Raw genomic sequence first — 21,702 nt, 5'->3', positions numbered from 1 at the left:
CATATTAAGTAATCCACGAGATTTGTGTTAAGAATTCTCAACTCCATTTGCCAGTTGGGTCCTGCGTAGGAGAAAAGCGAGGCCGGGAGTGGGGGTGGGTGATGAATGGGGGTGGTGTTTATATTTGGGTATTTTAGGTGTGGTGTGGGATCTTTCCACTCCGCCTCCAGGCTTGCTTGCTTGTCCTTGCCCGAGTCTCGGGTGCGCTCTGGCCGGGCAGTGAGAGCGCTGTTTGGGCCAATTTCTTCCCTGGTGGTTCCTTGATGGTGCGTCTTGAGCCAGAACCCGATGCCTTGACGTTGAGCCGTAGCCTAGAAATTAAGAAAATAATGAAGTTGAGACAGACAAGGGGGCGCTAGAAATCCAGTAGAGTGGACAAGGAACTGAGAGTGTCAGTCGCCCCCCGGTGGACCCCCGCTGTGAGTCTGCGGGACTCCGAACTCTGCTGTGAACCCTCCTGGAAGCTACCCGGCTGGGGTGTTAAAACGCGACTGTAGCTGCTTTTGCCCAGAGGCCTGAAGGCAAGCAAGAAGTAGGGTTGCTGCTAGGCTGGACCAGCCCCAGGCCCTTGGTGTAGCGAGAGGTCTTCCATACTCAAAAGCTCCAGCCGGCTTCCGACGCCTAGGGAGCGAGTTGTGCCCCCCGAAAGCCGAAGGGGCCGCAAGCCCAGGCTATCCCTGGGCCGCCTTCCCAGTGTCCACCCCCTTCTCTCAGATCGTCCCCCCGACCCGACATCCCCCCCACAAAGGCCCCAAACTCCCCAGACAGGTTAGGGGAAGGCGCTAAAAGTCAGGCGGGACAAGGTAACAGGAGTGCCCAACTTTTCCCTTTACTTCGAAGTGAGGGTCTTGTGCTTCCACGGTAGCCAGTCGCGTTTTCCAAGTTTTTGAGACCCGGTCTGGAAAAGAAGTGATACCAGATCCCCAGCCCAATCCTGGCAAGGACGCAAGGGCACTTCAGCAAAACTGGGCCAGGCTGCAAGTGGCTAGAGAGGCCACACTGGACCACAGTCCTAGGGTGACAAGGAATCCTCAATTCTTGCGCCTCGCAGGCCGCTGCGCCGCCTGCTGCCCCCGGTGGAGAGCTCACGCTTTGGGGGGCCGCACCTCGGAACCCCGGGACTCTTGGCTCTAGTGCTGCGGTGGAAACTGAGGGAGGTGGGTGGGAGAGACGCTAGGGCGGGTGCGCCTCTGCCTAAACAACGCACCGAACCGGGTGCAGCTCCAGACTTCCTACAGCATAGCCCGGCCCGGAACTTGGAGGAAGAGGGAAGGGAGGGAGCGGGCAGCCTAGGCGCTCGCCGCGGGTCCCCCTTCCGCTGGCACCCCCCGTGGCGCGGCGAGTCAATGGGATTTGCACACTCGAGGTGTAACAGCATTACGGCGTTAATTAGCATTTCCATTTCACGTCCAGATTGTTTACTTATCTGCGGGAAACATATGTCGGGAGAAGTTCACATTCCGGATTCTGCTCCGCTGCCCAAGGTGCAATTCCGGGGAGGCAGCGAGGGGGAGGGGAGGGCTTCAGATTTTTTATTACACCCTCTAGCCTTATCTGCCGCTGTAAATTGAGGATCCTCCATTGAGCGGCATATGGAGATTATATACTTTTTTGAATATCGTTTCCCAAAGCCTGCAGATTTTCACTTTGAAATGAAACAATCCTCCACCGCTTCCCCAGGGGCCAGGCGCATCCTGTGCTGTCCAGAGTGGCAGTGGGGACCCTTTTGAGAGATCCTCGAGCACCCATCTGCCCAAGGCCATGGCCAGCGCTCCGCTGAGGCCCCGTTCTCCAGACCTAAAATAATCTCCGGGAAAACCCATCCATACACCGTTTGACCCCCAAGACAGCGTCCCCGTTGTTTTCCCGAGCTTCGCCCCATGACTTGTGCACGCTTTGCTGCTTGTGCGTTTCGGGTACCCGCATAGACGCGAGCTCACTTCTGCCCTCTTCCTACGCTCTAAACCCGCAGCGGGTGGGGACCGAGATGCCCACGTCTGTGCACCGCAGTTGCCCGCTGCATCTCTGGGCTCTCAGGAGCCTGGGTCTTGAGACAGCCCAGGCGGCTTCCGATTCTTTGTTTGGAGGGCCTTGGAAGTGGTGGGCCCTGTGCGCCGCTCGGAACCACTTATTGTGAATCTTGAAAGGAAATTCTGCACCGAAAGCACGGGTCTCCCCACTCCGCATAAGCCGGGCGGACCCTAGGAGCGAGAGCCGAATCCCATTTCTTATCTCTTAACTCCTTTCAGTCTGAGATCAGACAGGCGGGGAGTGAGGGGAGGGGGGAGAATCATTGCTCGGTTTTTTTTTGTTTTGTTTTTTTAATTTAATATACCAAGCCACCCGTTAAGGTCATTTATATGCTTAATTTAGTGATAAAAGTCGATAAGCAGAATCACAGGGCTCGCCCCTCTTTTGACCACATTTTTCTACAGTAATTGGAAAAATTAGTCAAATGTATGTTTGCTTTTTCCTCGAATTCTCTGCTTTGTCTGGAACGCTGTTCTAATCGCCCTACTTTTGTTGCGTAGTTTGTTTGCTCTTTAAGAGATCATGAGGAAGAATGTGTGTCCCGCGCGATTCCATTCATCTCGTCAGTTTGCAGAATCACAGTCATCACACGCCCTAGGTAGATACCCACTTTCAAAAGCCAGAAGTCCGAAATTTCCTTCATATACCCGTTTTTTGTTTTTTGTTTCTGATCCCAAATGTCCCGTGGGAAACAAATTGCAATATTCTATCAGAACAAAGAAATGGACCAGAGCAATACAATTAAGGCAGAAAAGCAGGAAAATGGGGACATAAACAGACTCTTTCCCATCAAGTGTTGTTTTGGAATTTCTATTTTTTTTTTTTCAAGACCTCTAAGAAAATTGTAAGGTGTCACCTCTATCTTCCAGGTCTATCTGTAATTGAATCTAGGTCACCATTCTAAAGCAAGGAAAGCCTGCTTCCCACTTTCCTACATGAGGCTGAAATTTGGGGGAGAGACAAGAGTCTTGCAGTTTCATTTAAAATGTAATGGTGGATGAGCTGATAAGCAAATGGGGGAAAGGAGTCTGCTAAAAGAAAAAAAAGGCATGGTTTTAATATGCTCCAGATGGGGGCAAAATGATTTACATGAGAGTTTATTTCCTCTTTGCTGATATGAAAGAATTACAGATACAAAACCCACTGATCTATAGAATAAAAAAAGAAAAGAAATGTTATTTTTCTGTAAAGGTGTCAGTTCATTTATATTCATTTAACCATCCATCCATCAATTCACTTTCTCACTCCTTGCACATTCTCTCTGGCTCTGTTAAACCTTCCCCTACCAATACACTTTGCTAGAATATACAATGAAGTTTTCTTTCTTTAAAATAATATTAGAATGCGATGAAGTAGGTAAACACAGGGAAGGAGAGAAAGTGTTGCTGCTGTTGAATATTCCTGGTAATTTAACATTATGTTTCTATGACAAAAATGTTAACCATGGTCACATGTCATTATTATGGCAGTTTGAGTACAAGCAGCTTGCCTGTGGTTGTGCAGAATATATGTAATTATTTTCCACAAAATATACATGCAATAGAAATATATTTATCATGTGAAAAATCTTCCCATAATATAGAAAAATTAGCAAAACCTCAATCCTTCTGTACAAACACACAGTGGGTCAGTAACACACTGCATAATTAAGACAACTGTCTATATTAGTATGAACAAGTTTACAGTTCCTGAGGGGTTTGTTTGGATAAAAAGTATAAGCAGCATCAATTTGTATGTGTGTTCAAGTTGTCATGACCACCTAAGTGCATACTAAAATCTGTGTTTATTTAAAAAGAAATTAGAGTTGTCATCTGGGATCACCCAAGGGATGGAGATTAGATAAGATAGGTTTTCCTCTTTGAAATAAAAATAAAAGTCACACCCAGCATGAATTTCCCTATGATCTCCCCCAAACAATGGAGTCATGTATTACTCCCTGCTTTGGTGGTATCCAAATAAAAGACTGGATGCCTCTAGATCCTGAGCAAGGACAAGATAATGAATGCCAGCACCTAGTAATGGTTTTCACTAGTAAATTGCTTGACAATTCTCATGGGGACATTTTTTCCCCAAACTGGAGACTAACCCTTTCATCCCCCACCTTCCTTTCTTATTTCTCCCTCCTCTGCCCTTGCTTATTTTTCCTTCATAAACTCTGAACACTGCTGGCCGACCAGATCATTCCCATGTAGACCTTCATAAAGCCCCAGCATCTCTTTGCTGTGTTTGTTTCTTTCTGGTTCTGCTCTCTTTGGCTGGGGTAATGTGTTTTCTCACCAACTTAATTTTCAATAAAGCAAACGGAGCAACGGTTATCACCAAAGTCGGAGGAGGGCTTTGTGCTTAGTGTTGCCTCAAACCCTACAGTCTTGTTTGGAATAACTGCTTTTAATCGAATTCAGCTGGATGAGCAGACGCCTTGAAGACACTGTAGAATTGCTACTTACTATTGATTTTACTTCTTGGGCTTTTAAATATTTGAGAAAATTATGCCTAATAAGAAGTAAGCACATGCCCTGAAATATCTTTGAGCACTAAATTAACAAGCATTGAGCTGAATACCGGAAGTTGTGACAACTCCTGAAGGAGTGGGCTGAACTTCTCTCTCCTTGAATACAGTTTTGGTGTATAGAAAGTTCCATGTTTGTGTAAGTACATCATGCTGGGAACTAATATGACTAGAAACTTGCTGTAACTACAGATGACACCTTTCTACTGATGAGAAGAGTCAGGTGACACCCAGGGTTCAGTTCATCTTGTCACCACAGGCTTGGTGAAATGCAGAGTTGAACAGTGTCCATGGCCAACCTGCTCAATATGGAGGATTTGATGGAGGTCGAGGTCGATCTGCACCAAAATGAAACACCTTAGCTTCTTACAGATGGTCAGAGATGCCTAGACATCCTCAAAAACACTTGTTTTACAATAAACAGATAAAATGAATGATATGGAGGTGAGTTTGGATATTTCATTTCATGAAGAGAAGTTTTAGTGGCAAAATAGAACCCAAGCCTTGTGCCTAGGTCCCTTTGCAATGGTACCATCCTTCTAACAGGTAGCCCCTTCTAGGGTACTTGGCTAGCCAAGAACCTCCACATTCAGAGGACATTCTTTTGCCCTTCCATGTCAACTTCTATAGAACATTCTACAGACATTTTCTTCTTGTTTTCTAAGTGTGTGTGTGTGTGTGTGTGTGTGTGTGTGTGTGTGTAACCAGAAGTTAGATTATCTCCACTATTCTCCAGTGTACAATATGATGGACATCTGAAGTCTCATACCCATTGAAAGAAGGCATCCTCACCTTATACTGAGACAACTTGAATGAAAACAGGTAAATTTCATTTGTAATAAGCTATTGTTGCAATGAAAATTCCTATTATGGTTTCAGTCTTTTGAAAGGGCTCAAAAGTAAGATAAACTCAGAAAGAAAAAGAAGTTCTTAAAATGAAGACCACAAGGGATATATATCAATTTCTGTCTTCTGGCAACCCTGGAGTTTCAAGCAGATGTGAAAATAGATTCATGTAGTTACTTGGGGGTGGGGACAGGTGGAGGAGCAATTGAAAAGACCTTCATTCTGAAAGCATTTGCACACACCTGTTAGTCTGAATTCCTAACCTTCCTGAATGACTGATAATCACCTATACACAAAATTCAGATTAACAGTCTACATTACTGTTAATAGAATAAGGTGGGAAAGGGATGACAAAAGACATGGCATGTCACTGCCAATTAAACATACAAAAACATCCTAATAATTAATGACCATTAGTCCCCTACTAATGGCATCCAGGTCACTTACTCTTTCCCCTGAGAAGAGAGATCAGTAGTAAAATCCCTGAGGGCAACCCAGAAACTTAAAAACAGTGACCCAGGACATATTTTTAGAATGGCCCAGAAGACTCCAGAAGCCCAAGAAAGGTGTCACCTACCATAGAAGCTGGAGGCTAAGTACCAAATCTCAGACCATCTGTTTACAGAAATTCCTGGCTTAGATGGAGGGGAAAAGGCAAGAAAGCTCTGTTACCTCAGGAATGTTGACTCTGCCTGGATAAGTAGGCAAAATAGTCCATTGGCTGCAAAAAGGTAATAATTTGATCTTTTTGGAATCAGTAATGGGGGAAAAGCTAGCACCATTGAGTTTTATCACAGCTAGTTAACTATTTGAGTTTACTTTTTCTTTCATTAAAATGTGTTTTAGGAATATGTTTTAATTGGATGTGTTGCTTTCCAGAACTCTGAAGATTTATCTCCTTCCCTGGGGAGATGGAATCTGTTTGTAGGAAGAGAGACCTACATGGTTGGTTAGATGGATATTTACTAAGCATTCTAGGAGAAGCAGTTTGCCGAGTGCTGTGAATGCTCCATTTTGTTGAAATCTTCCCTGAAGCACCTTGAGGTAGGTACTGATGCTGTCTGTATTTTACAGAGAAGGAGCCTGAAGCTGACAGGCACTAAAGGACTCTCCTCAGAGCTCATGTCCCTCAAAGTGGAAGTTGTCTGTCCCCAGCTCGCTGACCATTCCCTACTATCTATCAACCCAAGGCTTGGCTGGATGTAGACAAAGGAGAAAGCAGAGAATGCAGGGAACTCACAAATGAGGAAGGGGTGAGGAAAGGGGAGACAATGTAGGGTCCCGGGATATGGCAGAGGACCAGAAACACCTGCCCTCTCACAAGCTGCTGAGCAGAAAATGTGAAATCTTAACCATTCAGCATCCTCCATCACTGAGCCCTCTTACTGGTTGGGTCCACATTGCCTCAGGTTTATAGCCGCAGATACCATAGGCAGCTTCTGAGTCCTGAAGACACAGTGAGAGGACAGGATATCCAGATGTGACAGTGTACAGCCTCAGATTTCTACTGAGCCAGCCAGAGACTCTAACCTCTCCCAGGTCCAGTTGATGATGCTCACTTCAGAGGGAATGCCTTTGTCAGGCAGCTTAGCAAATAAAGGTGTAATGTTAGGAAGGCGAGAAGGAACACTCCCAGGTGTCCTGTTTGTCATTTTCCTGCCTATAATCAGATTTAGTAAATCTGTTAACCTAACCATCCCCTTGAATTCTCGGGCAGACTCTTTAACCTGCCCAGGCACTGCATGTTCGAGTTCGGACGAGAATAGCATTCTTGCTCACTTGCTTTTTCTGCCCTGAGCTCTTCCTTATCAACCATAGAGAACCCACAGAGCCCACACTTCCTTGCCTGTGACAATTTACATGTGTTCCCCCTTTCTGAAAGGATCAAAGCTAACCGTCAATAAAAGGTAGCTGAGGACACACACTATTTCTGTTTAAGGTAATATCAGGACACCCAGGAGCCTCTCAGTTGCTGTCGGGCACAACTTTTGCAGAATCTGTTGGAAACATTTTGCCTACTTCTTCTAGTCTCAGACTCACACCTTGCTTGGAATACAGATGATTCCTAACATGGAAAATGCATGTCTGAAGTCGGGATGGGAGGGGGTGGGAGTTGGGGTGGGGGAGTGGGTTTGTGTCCACGGAGAACTGGGGTTCCAAGACCTGTGAGCAAGGTTTGATAATTTTGTAACAATTTTAAAGGGGATTTGATACATTCTTGGCTGCACTAACATTTGTATTTGTGAACTACAATTGATAAACACGACCTCTCGTGCCAGCTGCTGGGTTCTGCCTAAGGACTGCAGAGAAGTAGCCGGCTATGTTGGGCAGGTTTCCCACTGCCATTGGCAGGAATCCCTGGTGGAGGTTGGGAATGCAGAGCAAAGGATACACGGTACAGCCATGGAAGAGAGGGTGGAGCCCTGGTCCTGGCCATGAGGACTGGCCAAGTTTCCTGCTGTGGTATTATTTATGTGGGCCTTCCTTTATGTTGACTAGTTTTCTTTTTTACTTTGGCCTCCTCCTAAGCTTGGTGTGATAGGTTTCTTAAATAATACTAAATAATCTTAAATAATCAAAAATTAAAACGCTCTGTGTAACAGCCATGAGTATCAACTATCTCAAATGATAGAGGCAATCACTAATCCAAATCCTCACTTTACCACTTAGAAAAATAAGGGGAGATCAGAGCAGTCAGTAAAACGTCACACAGCTTGACAATAAGCAAAGCTAGGCTAGCACCTATGTCTTCTAAGTGTTGGGTGTCACCCTTCCCGTCTGTCATTTTACACTGTGCAAGCTTTAACGTATTTCCAAAGGAACAGGTGCAGGGAAGAGTATACGGAGGAAACAGGCTGAGAGTCAGGAGCTACCCACCATGTGAAAAAGGTAAGATGGAGAGATGCCATCAGGAAGGAGGAAAAGGCCACTGTCCACAAGCAGTTCTGTTGTGGGCTGGTCTCCAGTCCCCAGGAATGCCATCTTCCCCATCAGATGCCTCCAAGCACTGCACACAGCCTCAGCTGCTGGCTAACTGTGGATACTTGTTTTAATTTGAGAGGTGCTGTGGCTCTCAGGAGCTGAAATTTTCTAGCCACAGCCTTTTAAGGTCGGGGGTTGTTTCTGAATCACATCCCCTGGCGAGTGTGTCTCCGAGAGCACACATTTCAGACAGCCTGTGGTGGAAGAAGGGACAAGGGCCACTGGAATAAGTGGAAAAGACAAAGAACATGCTACAAATCAGGTCATTGGTTTCAGTCTGGTGCTGGCTTCAGCTGTTTAGAGACCTAGCTGATTCTCGAAACTCACATGCTGTGTTTTTTACTTCAGCCAAATTTCTCACCCAGAACTACTTTGTAGCTCTAAGCTTCTGAATGGGGGTCCACAGTGGGTGTGAACGTGACACTCTCAGGACTAACCTGTGACACTCTCAGGGCTAACCTGTGACACCCTCAGGGTTAGCCTGCTCTCCTGTTAACCCCACCTCCTCACAACACAGCTGCCTCATCTCCAGATGTGCTAAGCAGTTTTATGTCAAACTGATACAAGCTAGGATCCTCTGGGAAGAGGGAACCTCAGTTGAGAACATTCTCCATCATATTGGCATATAGGCAAATCTGTGGGGGCATTTTCCTGATTAATGATTGATTTTGGAGGGCTCCGTCCACTGTGGTTGGTGATACTCCTGGAGAGGTGGTCCTGAGTTGTATCAGAAAGTAGACTGAACAAGCCATGAGGAGCAAGGCAGTAAGCAGCACTCTTCCATGGCCTCTGCATCAGCTCCTGCCTCCAGGTTCCTGCACTAACTTCCCTTCATGATGGACTGTAACCTGTAAGATGAAACAAATCCCTTCTTCCCTGGGTTGCTTTTGGCCATGGTGTTTATCACAGCCATAGAAAGCAAATGAAAACAGTGGACGTTGGTTTTTCAGGAGACCCTGAACTCTGAGATGTCAAATGGCTTGTCTACAGACACAAAGCCAATTCAAAGAGAGTAGAAACCCAGGTCTTTCCCATTTTAGGTTGGGATTTTGCTACCACGTCACCCCTATAAATCAGAATCTGTTGCCTTTCTTTCTTTATGTCACACATAGCTTCTCCAGACCCCAGAGTCCTTTCTTCAGCCTTACCTTTACAGCAGTAACTAACTCCCTGGCACCCTACCACTTTGCATTGCTTTCAGATTTCTAAGTCTTTTGAAAGAGCAGATCGAATTTTGACTAATTTTGGACGTTTACAGTCAGACCCTCTACAACTGGGTCCTAGAGCTGTGCAAGCTCCAACTCATTGTTTAACTTCTCTGTGCATTACTTTTCTCATCTGCACTGTGGAAATAGAAGAGCCCACCTTGATTCACTGCAGCCCTGGGGACCTCACAGTGTTGTTTTGAGGTTTAAAAGATGTGATCACTAGAAAATGCAGTACCACACAAGTAGTGTTAGCTATAGTCTTGAGTGTATTACCTATTTTCTGTCACCCTTTGTTTTTGGTTGTTGTTGCTTTGTTTTGTTGTTTTGTAACAGCCCTGGCTGTCCTGGAACTCACTATGTAGACTAGGTTGGTCTCAAACCCACAGAGGTCTGCCTGCCTCTGCCCCCAGGGCCAGGGCCATTGAAAAATCCCAGCCTCTATAGTTTGTTCCTCTACAATCTGGCCAAGCCATCCTTCATTCACCCATTCCTTTTCAGGTGTATTCTCCCTACATTTCCCCTAATTCTGAGATTCCTCATTTCTTTTCATCCATCTTTTTATTCATGCAACTCACAGGGAGTGAGGGTCACACTTGTACTCAGAGGCACCAATGTTCAGGAAGGATGAGGTCAGCAATTCAAAACAATGACCTTCCCTTTAGTAGCGGGAATCTCTGTCATTCCTACTCAGAAATTATTTGTGCTTAACTTAGCTATATCCAGATTTCTGCCACTTACTGCTGGTGTGACTATGGGCTACTGACTACCCTTTTCTCAGGGTCAGTTTACCAGTCAGTTAAAAGGGGGATTAAAATGACAATCCCAACACTTGGCCACAGATGTACTGTAAGGATTAAGTGTGATAACATGAAAGTATTCATCCTGGTGCCTGGCACATGTAAGAAGCCTGTGATGTAACTATCACCACATATTCTTGCAAAAGTGCACTAGAGTGAACCACTTGACACATGCAGATCCCCCCATTTCCTTTCTTATGATATTTAATCAGGAAGAGTTAGTGTGTTTTTAAATTCAGTTGCCTGTGCATTGTTTATACTATTTTGATTCATTTTATGAGCCCTCCTCATTTCTGTCTAGCTCCATCTACAAGTCAGAATAATGAACCAAAGATGAGGGGTTGGTCTCCACCATCAGGGTTGGCAAGCCCAGTTTTGATCTAATAAGCTAAGGAAAGAGCTTGTAAGAACTTACTGTAAAGACCACTTAAAATTGTGGTCTGGGTTTCAGTCATTGAGAGCTTAAAGAAACCATTGAGAGCTGTGAGGTCAGCCTCACATTTTCAGATTAAAAGAAAATGAAGGGGGGGTTGGGGATTTAGCTCAGTGGTAGAGCGCTTGCCTGACAAGCGCAAGGCCCGGGTTCGATCCTCAGCTAAAAAAAAAAAAAAAAAAGAAAGAAAGAAAGAAAGAAAGAAAGAAAGAAAGAAAGAAAGAAAGAAAAAGAAAATGAAGGACTAGGGAAGCATATGGCCACTGCCACGGTCACACAGGTAACTGTGGTAGAGTATGGTCTTGGTACTTGTTCCCATGGGAGCTGCCTTCAGCTGACTGCCAGAACACTGGGTAAAAACATGGAGTTTTTAGCTTATCACTTTGGATATTTTTCTGATAGTGAGTGGTTTTGCTTTTTTACATGAACACATTGGAGGCCCATCAGCACTCAGAATAACGAGTGTCTGTCTTCCGATTTCCTGTTCCGGGGCTTCACAGTCATTCATTTTCTCTACTCCAGCTCCTTGGGGGTAGATGCTAGTCTACCCTGAGAAAGTTGAGGACCCAGGAGGCTAACGAAAGACCCTGCCATCATCCCAACAGGCCCTGGTTGATACTGAGATCTTGGCATCTTCAGACAGCTTAGCTGCACCCTGAGGCAGGATGCTTAGTTCATGCAAAGAACTGACTTCCTGAAGAAGTTCTGAGTGTGGAAATGGAAGGACCAGAGGGAGATGATGGTGAGTTTTGGAGGCAACATACAAAGTCTTCCTGGAGTGAGTAAGTATGTGAAGAATGGGGAGGGTGGGCAAGGCAGCGCGGAGCATGAAAATAGAAACAAAGATTAAATTAACAGATGAATCTTTTTACTGTTCCACTTTGAGCTTTCTTTTTACTCTAAAGTTTTTGTTGTTTTTCTTTAAACTTATTTGATGACATCATAGGTGAGTGCACTGTGTTTACACCATTTCCACACCCTCCTCTCACCCTTACAACTTCTCCAGGGTCCTCATCACCATTCCCTCTTGCATTTAAGACTCCTTCTTCTATAATTATTTTTGATGTGTAGACAACCTACTAGGTCCAACTGCTGTTGTCCTTGTTTACATGTGTTTAGGGGCTTACCACCTGAGCTCTCATCCCCGACCAAACAAAACAAACAAACAAGCAAACAAACAGACTGGTTCTCCCTCACTCACAGCCTTTGATTGTCTGTAGCTCTTCATCCGAGATGAGCACTTGTGAATTTTTCCTCCATCCCTGTTGCACATTGACTGTTGTGATCAATGTGGTTCTTGTGCCTTGTGCAGCTAACTGTATTACTGAGCATTCATAGGTGCCACACAAAACAAGGCAAAACCACTTTATCACTGCATATGATTTCTTTCATTATACAACATTCTCAAGATGAAGGTATAACTAGAGAGAGCAGGTCACTCGTGCTGGGAGCTGAGGCTGGGGGGAAGTGTGGTTGATAAGAAGAGGAGCATCTGGAAATTACTGATACAATAGAACATTTCCACATCCTAGCTGGAGGAGCAGTTGTGTAACTCTACATCCTAAAACCCATAGCAGTGTACACACACACACACACACACACACACACACACACACACACACAGAGAGAGAGAGAGGGGGGGGGTATTGCATTCTCATTTTAAAAGAAGACAAATACTGTAAAATAAAGCATAGAAACGCATTTGTGAAGACTTGGGCTATGCCGTTAAACAATCTCACTCTTCCTGCCATCTGCTGCATATCTGGTACAGAGCTGATGTCCAGCTAACATTTGATCTTTCAGTAATACTGATGGAGAGGCAGGGTCTTGTTCTGTATTTGTCCAGGATCCAACTCTTCTTTGGGCCCCTTTATTACTTCTGAGTTGTTAGAAATGGGAGGAGGAGTTGACCAGAAGGAACTCAACTTTGGGATGGAAACATTATGCCTAACTCAAATCTATGCTTTATAAGAGCATTCTACCACCACAGAGTGCTGACAACATTTTCTCTGAGCCTATTGGCTTATGAAATTAAATTCATGTTAAAAAAAAAAAGCCACTAAATCAGAAGTTAAACCTCTTGCACCTCCAATAGCAACTGCTTACTGAGCACCTTCCAAAGGGACCACGAATTCCGCGCATGCGCATGCCTTGTCTCTACTCTCCTTCCCATCCTGTCACCGAGGAAGATGCTGTTTCCCTATTGCTCATTTGAGGAATACAGTATGAGGTCCTAGAACACAGTCACAGGGCAGAACCGAGATTTGAATCTAGATCTGGGCTTCTGAGAGCTAATGTCCCCTCTGTCACTTCTACTGACTACATTAGCTCCGGCCATCCAGACCTCCTGAGGAGGTTCCCCTGATGCAACCCCCCACCCTACCACCTCCCCCACCCTCCCACTCCCCACACTCACCCCTCACTTCCTCATACTTTCATCTCCAACTCCACCCCCCAATCCCTGCCTCAGGCACTCACCACCAGTAGCAACTAGATTGTCTTCTCTGACTATTTTGTCCCCATCCCAAATCTAACCTTAGACTCTGCCCCTATTCTCTCAGTCCCATTAGGGGTTGGCTCCTGCTTTGAATTTATCTATTTCTAGCCTCCCATGTAAACCCCATAGGCTCTTGGGACTGTAGCCTGTAACCAGGAAACAGAGCAGGTGAGTTGCTGGTGTTCTGCATGGGCAGCCACACTTGTCTGCCCAGACCTTGTCCTAAACAGTGTCAGGATGGTTTGGCTTACAGTCAGAGACTGTCATTCTCTCACTTTTACCCATATATAGGAATGCTGGAGGAAACTTAGAGCCCTTATCTTGTCGAGATCCGGGGACAGTGGATGATTATGGTAGATCTGGGAATCTAGTCATCATATGTGAGCCCTGGGCCTTAGACTGTGTGTGTACATGAACAGAACTATGAACATGTTAGGAATACAAATTTCAGGCCACTGCCTGCCTGGACAAAATCAACCAGAAACCCTGAGGGCAGGGCCCAGCAATGAGCTTCTAGGTGATTCTGAAACAGCAAAATTTGAAATCTACTGATCTAGCCCAGAGCTTCTCCAGCCTCAGTAGACACAACATCATCAGAAGACAAGGTTGCCAGATTTACAAATAAAATATGGGTGAATTCATGGGACTGCCTAAATGAACATATGCCTTCTCTGGACTTCAAATTTAACTGGCTATCCCTAGTTTATGTATAAACTATATAAAAGGAAGCTTTTGATTCAATAGGTATGGAGTGAGGTAACATTCTGAAGTTTGAACAAAGGTCTCAGGTGATGGGTTAACAAAGCCAAATTGTACTGGTAAGTCAAAACAGAGCTACACCTCCTCCTCCTCTTCCTATTCTTCCTCTTTCTCCTCTTCTTCCTCCTCCTCTGGTCTTTTGGGACTTGAACCTAGGACTGCATGCACACTAGGCAAGCTTCCTTCTACTAAGCTACATCTGTATCCTCAAAAATATTTCTTAAATAAAGATTCCCAGATCTTCCCTCAGCCTATGAATCAGCTCTTCCAAAGGAGACACCAATTTAGAATATGACAACTAGGTGTGTTCTGAGTCACGGATGTCTCTTGGGAGGCACTCTGTCAGTCTGAGGCTTATGTATCTAGGTGACGCTGCACACACAGTGGTAGCAGAGATGAGAGGAGAGTGTTTGTTAAGAGCGCAGAAGAGAGGAGGCTCCGTGGGGTAAACGGCCACCTCACTGTAGGCACGAAGACTCAGGAAACAGAAAGTGGGGAGCATCTGTAAGAAGAAACTTGGGGCTCCTCCTCAAGCAACAGCATCTGAGGACAATCAGCACCCCCATGTGCAAAACACCCTCACAGATGCGTTTATTGAACCCTGTTGTATTGAGACATCTAGGGAATATGTCATTTCATTTACTCCTAAACAAAACAAAACAAAAACAAAAACATTTTAAGGTTGAAGTCATTCTTTCCCTGGAAGGAACAGATTAAAAAACAAAACAAAACAAAACAACCAAACAAAGATACCAAAGCTCAAATGATGAGTAACTTGTGTGTGTGGTAACGTCAAGACCTAACATCAGGATTTGAACTCAGGTCTGCTCCTCAAACCTTTCTCATACAATTCTGTCTCTTTATTGATGCTCCTTCTTAATGGAGATGCCAAGGCCCAGTGGAGGCCTGAGGAAGCATGGCCACTGTCTTCTACAGCTGTAACAGCATACACCACTTTCCCTCCTGGGCCCTCTCCATCCCCCCAGATGAAGCCCCAGAACACACCCCTCACTGGCAACTTCCTGCAGCCTAGCTGTGGATTATTTGTCTTCAAAATTGAGTGCCTGGTGGTGGGCACTTCCAGAGAAGACTTTTGCCTTCCACTTCATTAGCTCCATTAGCTCTCTTTTCTGTCTGCAGCCAGATTAGTCATGTACTTACTCCTGACGCACATTTCCCGCTTTGATCTTCCAGAACAGCCGCTTCAATTCAGGTTTCTACCAGGACATGATGAAATTCCAAGCATGTTCTCACCTCAGTCCCTGGTTTCAAGGTGTATTAGTTTGAAGAATTCTCACTGTCTGAGGAAATGATATTGCCAGAGAGGTAGAGGCCCCTGACTCACTGTAGGTAAGACGTTAGAATTTCAAACTCTTAATCCTATTGATTCTCAGTTCTTTTGATCCTTTTAGTACCTGTCAGGAGGTTCAAGTTGGAGTAATTTGCTGCATAAGGAGTGCTGATTGGCTTGGTTTTATTATGACCTGTTTATGTCGTTTAATTGCCAAGAAAGACTGGGCCTGGCTGCTGAGCATCCTGAAGACATTCTCACTGTGCTGCTTTCCCCAAAGCTGCAGCTATGATTTGGGTTTGAGAAGAGTGAGTGAACCAGATCCTTAGCCTGGGAGATAGTTTGTTTTGCCTTTAGGCAAGCCCTGCCTGTCCTTTGTAGAGTCCACAAGTGAATAGAATAACTGAGAAACACATGGCTTTTTTCAAGGCCAGGGAAGGGGGAGAAAAGTCATATTTCCTGAGTGTTTAGGTAGTCCTGGGCATTTGATTCTCTTAATCCTCTCAATAGCTTTAGGTCGTAGATCTTATTATCCCCATTTTACAGATTAGAGAGTCTACCCTCAGAGGTTAAGAAACATGTCCCAAGTTCAAACAGCTAGAAAATGACAAGCCTGGGTTAAGAACCCAAGTCTGATTTCAAAGCCATTGTGTTTTCATGCTATGTAGGTTGAAGAATTTCTTAACTCATCCCAGGAGAGTAAGAAAACATGTTTGTTTTCATGTTCTTGTTCCTGGAGTTTTCAATGATTAGAAAATGTGAGTCTTTAAAAGCACTGCTAAATAAGGAGGAAATATAGTTAGATTAGTGAACTAGTCCCAGGAGCTGAGAAACAGACCAGTGAATGTCATTGGGACAGAGAGAGGCTTTTTAATAAGTGGGCCAGGGAAACTGGTTTTCCATAGCAAATGGATGAAAAACTAAATTCCTACCTGACCTCATACAGAGAAAGACACACACCAGATGGCATAAGGGTCTTAAGCTTAAAAGAAAACAAGAATATTTTTAATATACCTAAAACTTTTTTTAAAAGTGGATATTCATTATCTTAGAGCAGAGAAGACAAAAATATAAACATAATTAAGGAAAGATGAATAAACTCAGATGCCATTAGGTTTAATTTTTTTTTTTTTAATGCAGAACAGAAACCTGAACTTTCCAAGTTAAAGTCCAACCCATTGTCCAGACGAGACACTGGAGAGATACACAGTACATGTGATTGGGATCGAAACCGTCCTTAAGAAACAAGTCAGCAAGACTTCCACAAATCAATGCCCAGAGACAGAAAGCTCACTAGACAAAACAGGGGAGAGAATCCCACACCCTCAGAATAAACAAAATGAAAAGCTGTTCGGGTCCCACAGGGAAGTAACAACCCAAACAGCATGACTGGCGAAAGTTGAATTAAATACCATTGCCTACTGGGAGCAAGAGTGTGTGACTAAGGAGACATTGGCATACTGGTGTGAGTGTGGACTTGTTCGGCCATTATGGGACCATGTTGGTAACAGCATGTGCATACCCACTCAGAATCTGACCACCTCTGCACAGATATCCAAGAAACTCCCGTGTGGTGCCTGGTCAGCCCCGTGAGCATCTGCCCTATCGAGGAGCTGTGCCCTCAGAAGGGCTCTGTGCTTGACTAAACATTATCCTCCTTTCTCTGCCTTGAAGTTCACAATAATTGTATTTTTTAACTAGACAGGGCTGTAGAGCACATTTGAGAGGTCCACCACAGATTGCTGTCCAGGACGCATTCAGCATGCAGGACACTCTGTGAGAATTCCCATGGAAATACAAGAAAAGTTCAATCTTCCAATGAGCAGCTGGGTAGTCGGCCCCACTGAGAAGCCACAATTTCCATTTGAAATAGAACATGAGTCAAGTACAGATGAGAGAGAGAGGGAAAGAGAGAGAGAGAGAGAGAGAGAGAGAGAGAACCCCTGGACAACTCAGAAGTTGTGTTGTGGCCTTTCTGCTTCTGCTGCATGCCTGCACTCATCAGCAAGGAAGCTGAAGAGGATGGCTGAGAAGGTAAAGGACACACAGACAAGCCTGACTCATTGCGTTTTCAGTTTTTGCTCTCCTTGGTGAGCAAGGTGGAGACACACTGGCCATGAAGAGGTTTCCACTTCCCCACTGTGTGGCGGGCATTCACGGAAGCTATGAGGGGCAGGGCAGTCTCAGGGATTCTGTGCAGCAGTTAAATCCGCGTCTGTCTGTATTTAAAATAGATACTGCACAGGGTCAAGGCGAAAGTCCCAACAATTTCATCTTTAACTTTTCTTAGAGCAGTATTAGGAAACATAAAACACTATGGCCAGTCAAGAGAGGGACACCTTAAAGTCCAGTCCCTTCCATGGCGCCTTTCTTCTGGTGGCATCGAGGTGATACTCCCCAAGCTTCACGTCCTACCGGGCCTGCAAAGCCCATCGTCAGCCCTGTGTGGCTCAAGGAAACATGGACAAGATTGCTTGTGTGAGCACAACTGTAAAAAGTGAAATAATCGGATATCCAGGGATGGGGGAACAGATGGACTGTGACGCAGCTCATGAAGGCTGTGGTTGCACATCAGTATCAAACAGGAGAAAAAGATGAATAACGTCTGTGAGCAGAGATCAAAAAGGACATTGAGAAGTAATTCAAGCAAGAGAACTTTCTATGAGGTATCAGAGCACCTACCTAATTCCATAACCCCCCCAAATATATAATACACACACACACACACACACACACACACACACACAGAGAGAGAGAGAGAGACAGACAGACAGACAGACAGACAGAGACAGAGAGAGAGATGCATTGACCAGCACACATCAAACTCATGCCTTGATTTTACTCAAGAGGGAGAAAGAGAATGACACCAGAAAGAGGGAAGTTGTGGATTTTAAATTAATTTAAATTTTTTATGTCTTAAAAATTTGACAATATGGGCCAGCAAAATGGCTCAGTAGGTAAAGGCACTTACTTGCCATTGAGCCTGAGGACCTGAGTTCGATCCCTGGAACCAACATCGTAGAAGGAAACAACTCCTCCAAGTTGTTTTCTGATTTCCATATGTGCACTGTGGCACTTGAGCCCCCATACAATAAATGAATGAATGAATGAATGAATGAATGAATGTAAATTTTAATTGACAAAAATGTTAACTTGCATAAAATCTCTAGTGATGAATATTTGTGTTTGTCTGCTGTTTTTAGTGTTCTCCATAATTTGTAATATAAAAAATCCTCCTAATTTAGATAATGTAGACCATCCATCCACCTATTCTAGATGTAATTTCTGAAACACAATTAATTTGATAGGAATGCATCATGGAGCCCTTTCTCTCGTGTGTTTCTCTGAGCTAGGTACTGAAACATGGTTCTGTCTATTTGTCAATGGGAGGAGATGGCAGAGGGTCCTGGAGTCAGTCTCTGCAGTGTTCATGAATGGAGGTCATGCACAAACCATTTATTTGCTAATTATCTGGTTGGCACAAAGACACATTCTGCATTGAATTTTCCTGAGTAGTGTTTTGTGTGTGGGGGGGGGGGGGGGGGTTTACTCCTTTGAGTTAACTTTCCTTTTCCTTCTTTCTATTTTTTTAAATGCTCATGACTTTTATGTTCTGAGTTTGATAATAAGAAATCAGCCTTTTGGAATCTTCCAGGACCTTCTAGAGGATGATTACATTCTTGACTTTGGAATGCTCTCAACACAGTGGTGGATTGCTGGTCCACATAGTCCCTCAGTCCAGGCTCTCCAATAGGTGTCTTAGCACTTTAAACTCAGAAGGCTTGGGTTCCAATTCATTGACCCTGAGCACAATCTAAGATGGAAATTACTTTGGCTGCCAGGGCAGGATGTAGCCCATTCATGTATAGAACCATTGCAAAAATGAAAGGAAGTTAATCTTGGAAAGCAATGCCTGTGTTTGGTTTTGTTTTTAATTCTCCTCGTTTCTAGATGCTGGTTCCAACCCTGGGAGTTGGCTGCTACTTGAGACCTGACTCTCTTGGGGATGACACGTTGTAGTAGTCCTGGAAGGTGACCTTTTCATGATCCACCTAATACTCACCTGTCTGCTGCCTCCATTTCTAGCCTCCTTCCTGCCCTCTCCTGTGAGCAAAGCATACACAGGTAAATGACAGGGACCTTGATGGCTTTTAATTGAAATAACTCTGCATTCACAGCCTGTGCTCCATCACTTTTCTACTCAACCTCGGAGCTGGCAAATATTAAACATGATTAGCATCAAAAGCACAATTCAGGATGCAGGTCTCTCTTACGTTAAAGGGAAGGAGAGGGCTCTGGATAGAAGCTAGGTGGCATTTAGAATTATTCTAAGAACTCGCCAGTATTCTCCTTTTTATCCAAGTCAGTTACAAACATAGAATTAATCTTCTCGAGGTAATGTATGATATTTAGTCCAACTGGTAGAGGAATCAGTTCACAAGAAAAGCTTCTTTGGGTGGTGTTGGTTGGCAACCACAATTGGCTAGAATCTTTCTTCGCTCCGAGGAAGTAGTAGTGGGGACGCCAGTTCTACTAGTAAATCAAGCTGGGTCTCAAGGTGAAAACCGGACACCCAGGGAGCTTGCTGAGTCAGGACCACTTCTCTCACCTTCCCACACTCTCATTTGACTCTGGTGACGATGTCTGGGTAAGAATCGGGAACTTTATCGGCTTACATTAAACTGTATCTGCGCAGAAATCAATATGCAATTAACTATCAGCTAGGTAGGTTTCCAGCTAGAAGACCTGACCTCCCCACAACCCAACCTACTCCCTGCCCCACTACCCCCTCCCAAAAAAAAACTCCAGAGAAATATAAACTCTCTTCATAAACCATTAATATTCATCATTGGAATATACAATATGGTTTATATTTCAATCAATTTGTCTCATTAATTGTGTACGATTTGCACTGATAGAAAAACCAACTGCTGTCTATATAGACGGCAAAGGGAAGAGATGAGGAGATGGTTGGTGGCACAGAGGGGAAGGGCCAGTCATGGGGAAGTCAGAGTTCATCCTTCTGATCCATGCAGTTGAATCTGGAAAGGGAAGAGTTGATATTCATTTTATCACAGACAGCCTCTTTCAGTCCACTAATTTACATGAGTACCAGGCAAGGGGAGACGGCCAGAGGGTGCAGCCTGGCTCTTTGTTCCCATCTTTCAGATTGCACTCAAGGACATGGAGACTTGACAGACTATGTGGTCTACCATCCGGAAGTCATACACACAGTTACAGAGATCCAACATGGGGAATCAATTCTACAGGGATGCAAAAGCACACTGCCTGGGCAGACAAGATGCTGGACACCGGACTCTCCTCAAAGACAACTGTACCAAATTTGCTGATACCACTGGTCACACTGGGCACTCACCCCAGCTTGAGAGAAGCCCTGTAGCTAAGATTGGAGTAGCTCTGGCCCAGCAGCACAGGGACTGCCCCCGTCACACACACAGAGACCACTGTTTTCACCAAGCCACATAGTGAGAGTTACTCAATGCTGTTTACGCTTCATGCTGTTTGATGTTTCACCTAGCAGCTAGATATACTTTTATTTAATAATGACTAAAATATTTGGCTTCTTTTCCATCTCTTCAGAGTTATAGGTAACACTCAAACACTATTGCACATGGCTCTCTTTCATAGAGAGGGGTACCTGATGTATTCCTTTATTTGAAGGACTGGTCCAAGTGAGAGGACTCTGGTGGATGTTTGTGCATGGCCCTTCCTTGCTCAACTGTTCTCCACATCAGTTCTCACTAATATTCTCAACAATGCAAAGCCTGGGCGGGTTTTAGAGTCCTTCACATTTTGTTTTCAACGTTTTTTTAAAGGGAGTATCCCGATTGATATTCCAATAAATGCTGTTATCTTTAATTTGTTTAGTCTAATGTTACGTAATTTTAAGAACTTTGTTGGTGTTTTCCTTCGACTTTCCGATTCTAGGCCTGGGCTTAAGCATCACCTGAGCCAAGCAGCCCTGTCAAAGTGTGATGTGATGTTTCTGGTTTTCCCTGGTAATACATCTGTCTTAATCAAGGAGACTATGACCCTAAGAAAACCAGGGCTCCTGTTGTGGGAAATACAACCAATATGGTCTGATTTGGGACTGCAGAAACCTATCTGAAGGTACCAGGTGTAGGGACACTAGAGGACTAGGAGGATCCAAAAAGACCAAGAACTATCTTCAAGTTTGAAAACAAAGAACACACACACACACAAACACACACACACACACACACACACACACACACACACACACACACACACACACACACACACACACACACACACACACACACACCTCCCAAGTACTGAAAAACTACATCCAGATCATAGAGACTAA

General features: G+C 44.5%; 1 long non-coding RNA gene across 1 annotated transcript; it reads left to right on the top strand.

Moving 5' to 3' along the window:
- Positions 1-11,038: 11,038 nt before the first annotated feature.
- LOC118586975 lies at positions 11,039-21,372 on the top strand. Its single transcript, XR_004945417.1, has 5 exons — positions 11,039-11,548; positions 15,257-15,412; positions 16,494-18,019; positions 19,305-19,478; positions 20,523-21,372. It is a non-coding gene; the product is annotated as an uncharacterized LOC118586975 (long non-coding RNA).
- Positions 21,373-21,702: the final 330 nt, after the last annotated feature.

The sequence above is a fragment of the Onychomys torridus genome, chromosome 7 (genome assembly GCF_903995425.1).
Source record: "Onychomys torridus chromosome 7, mOncTor1.1, whole genome shotgun sequence".
NCBI classification, from domain to species: domain Eukaryota; kingdom Metazoa; phylum Chordata; class Mammalia; order Rodentia; family Cricetidae; genus Onychomys; species Onychomys torridus.
This window is presented reverse-complemented; position numbering and strand designations above follow the sequence as displayed.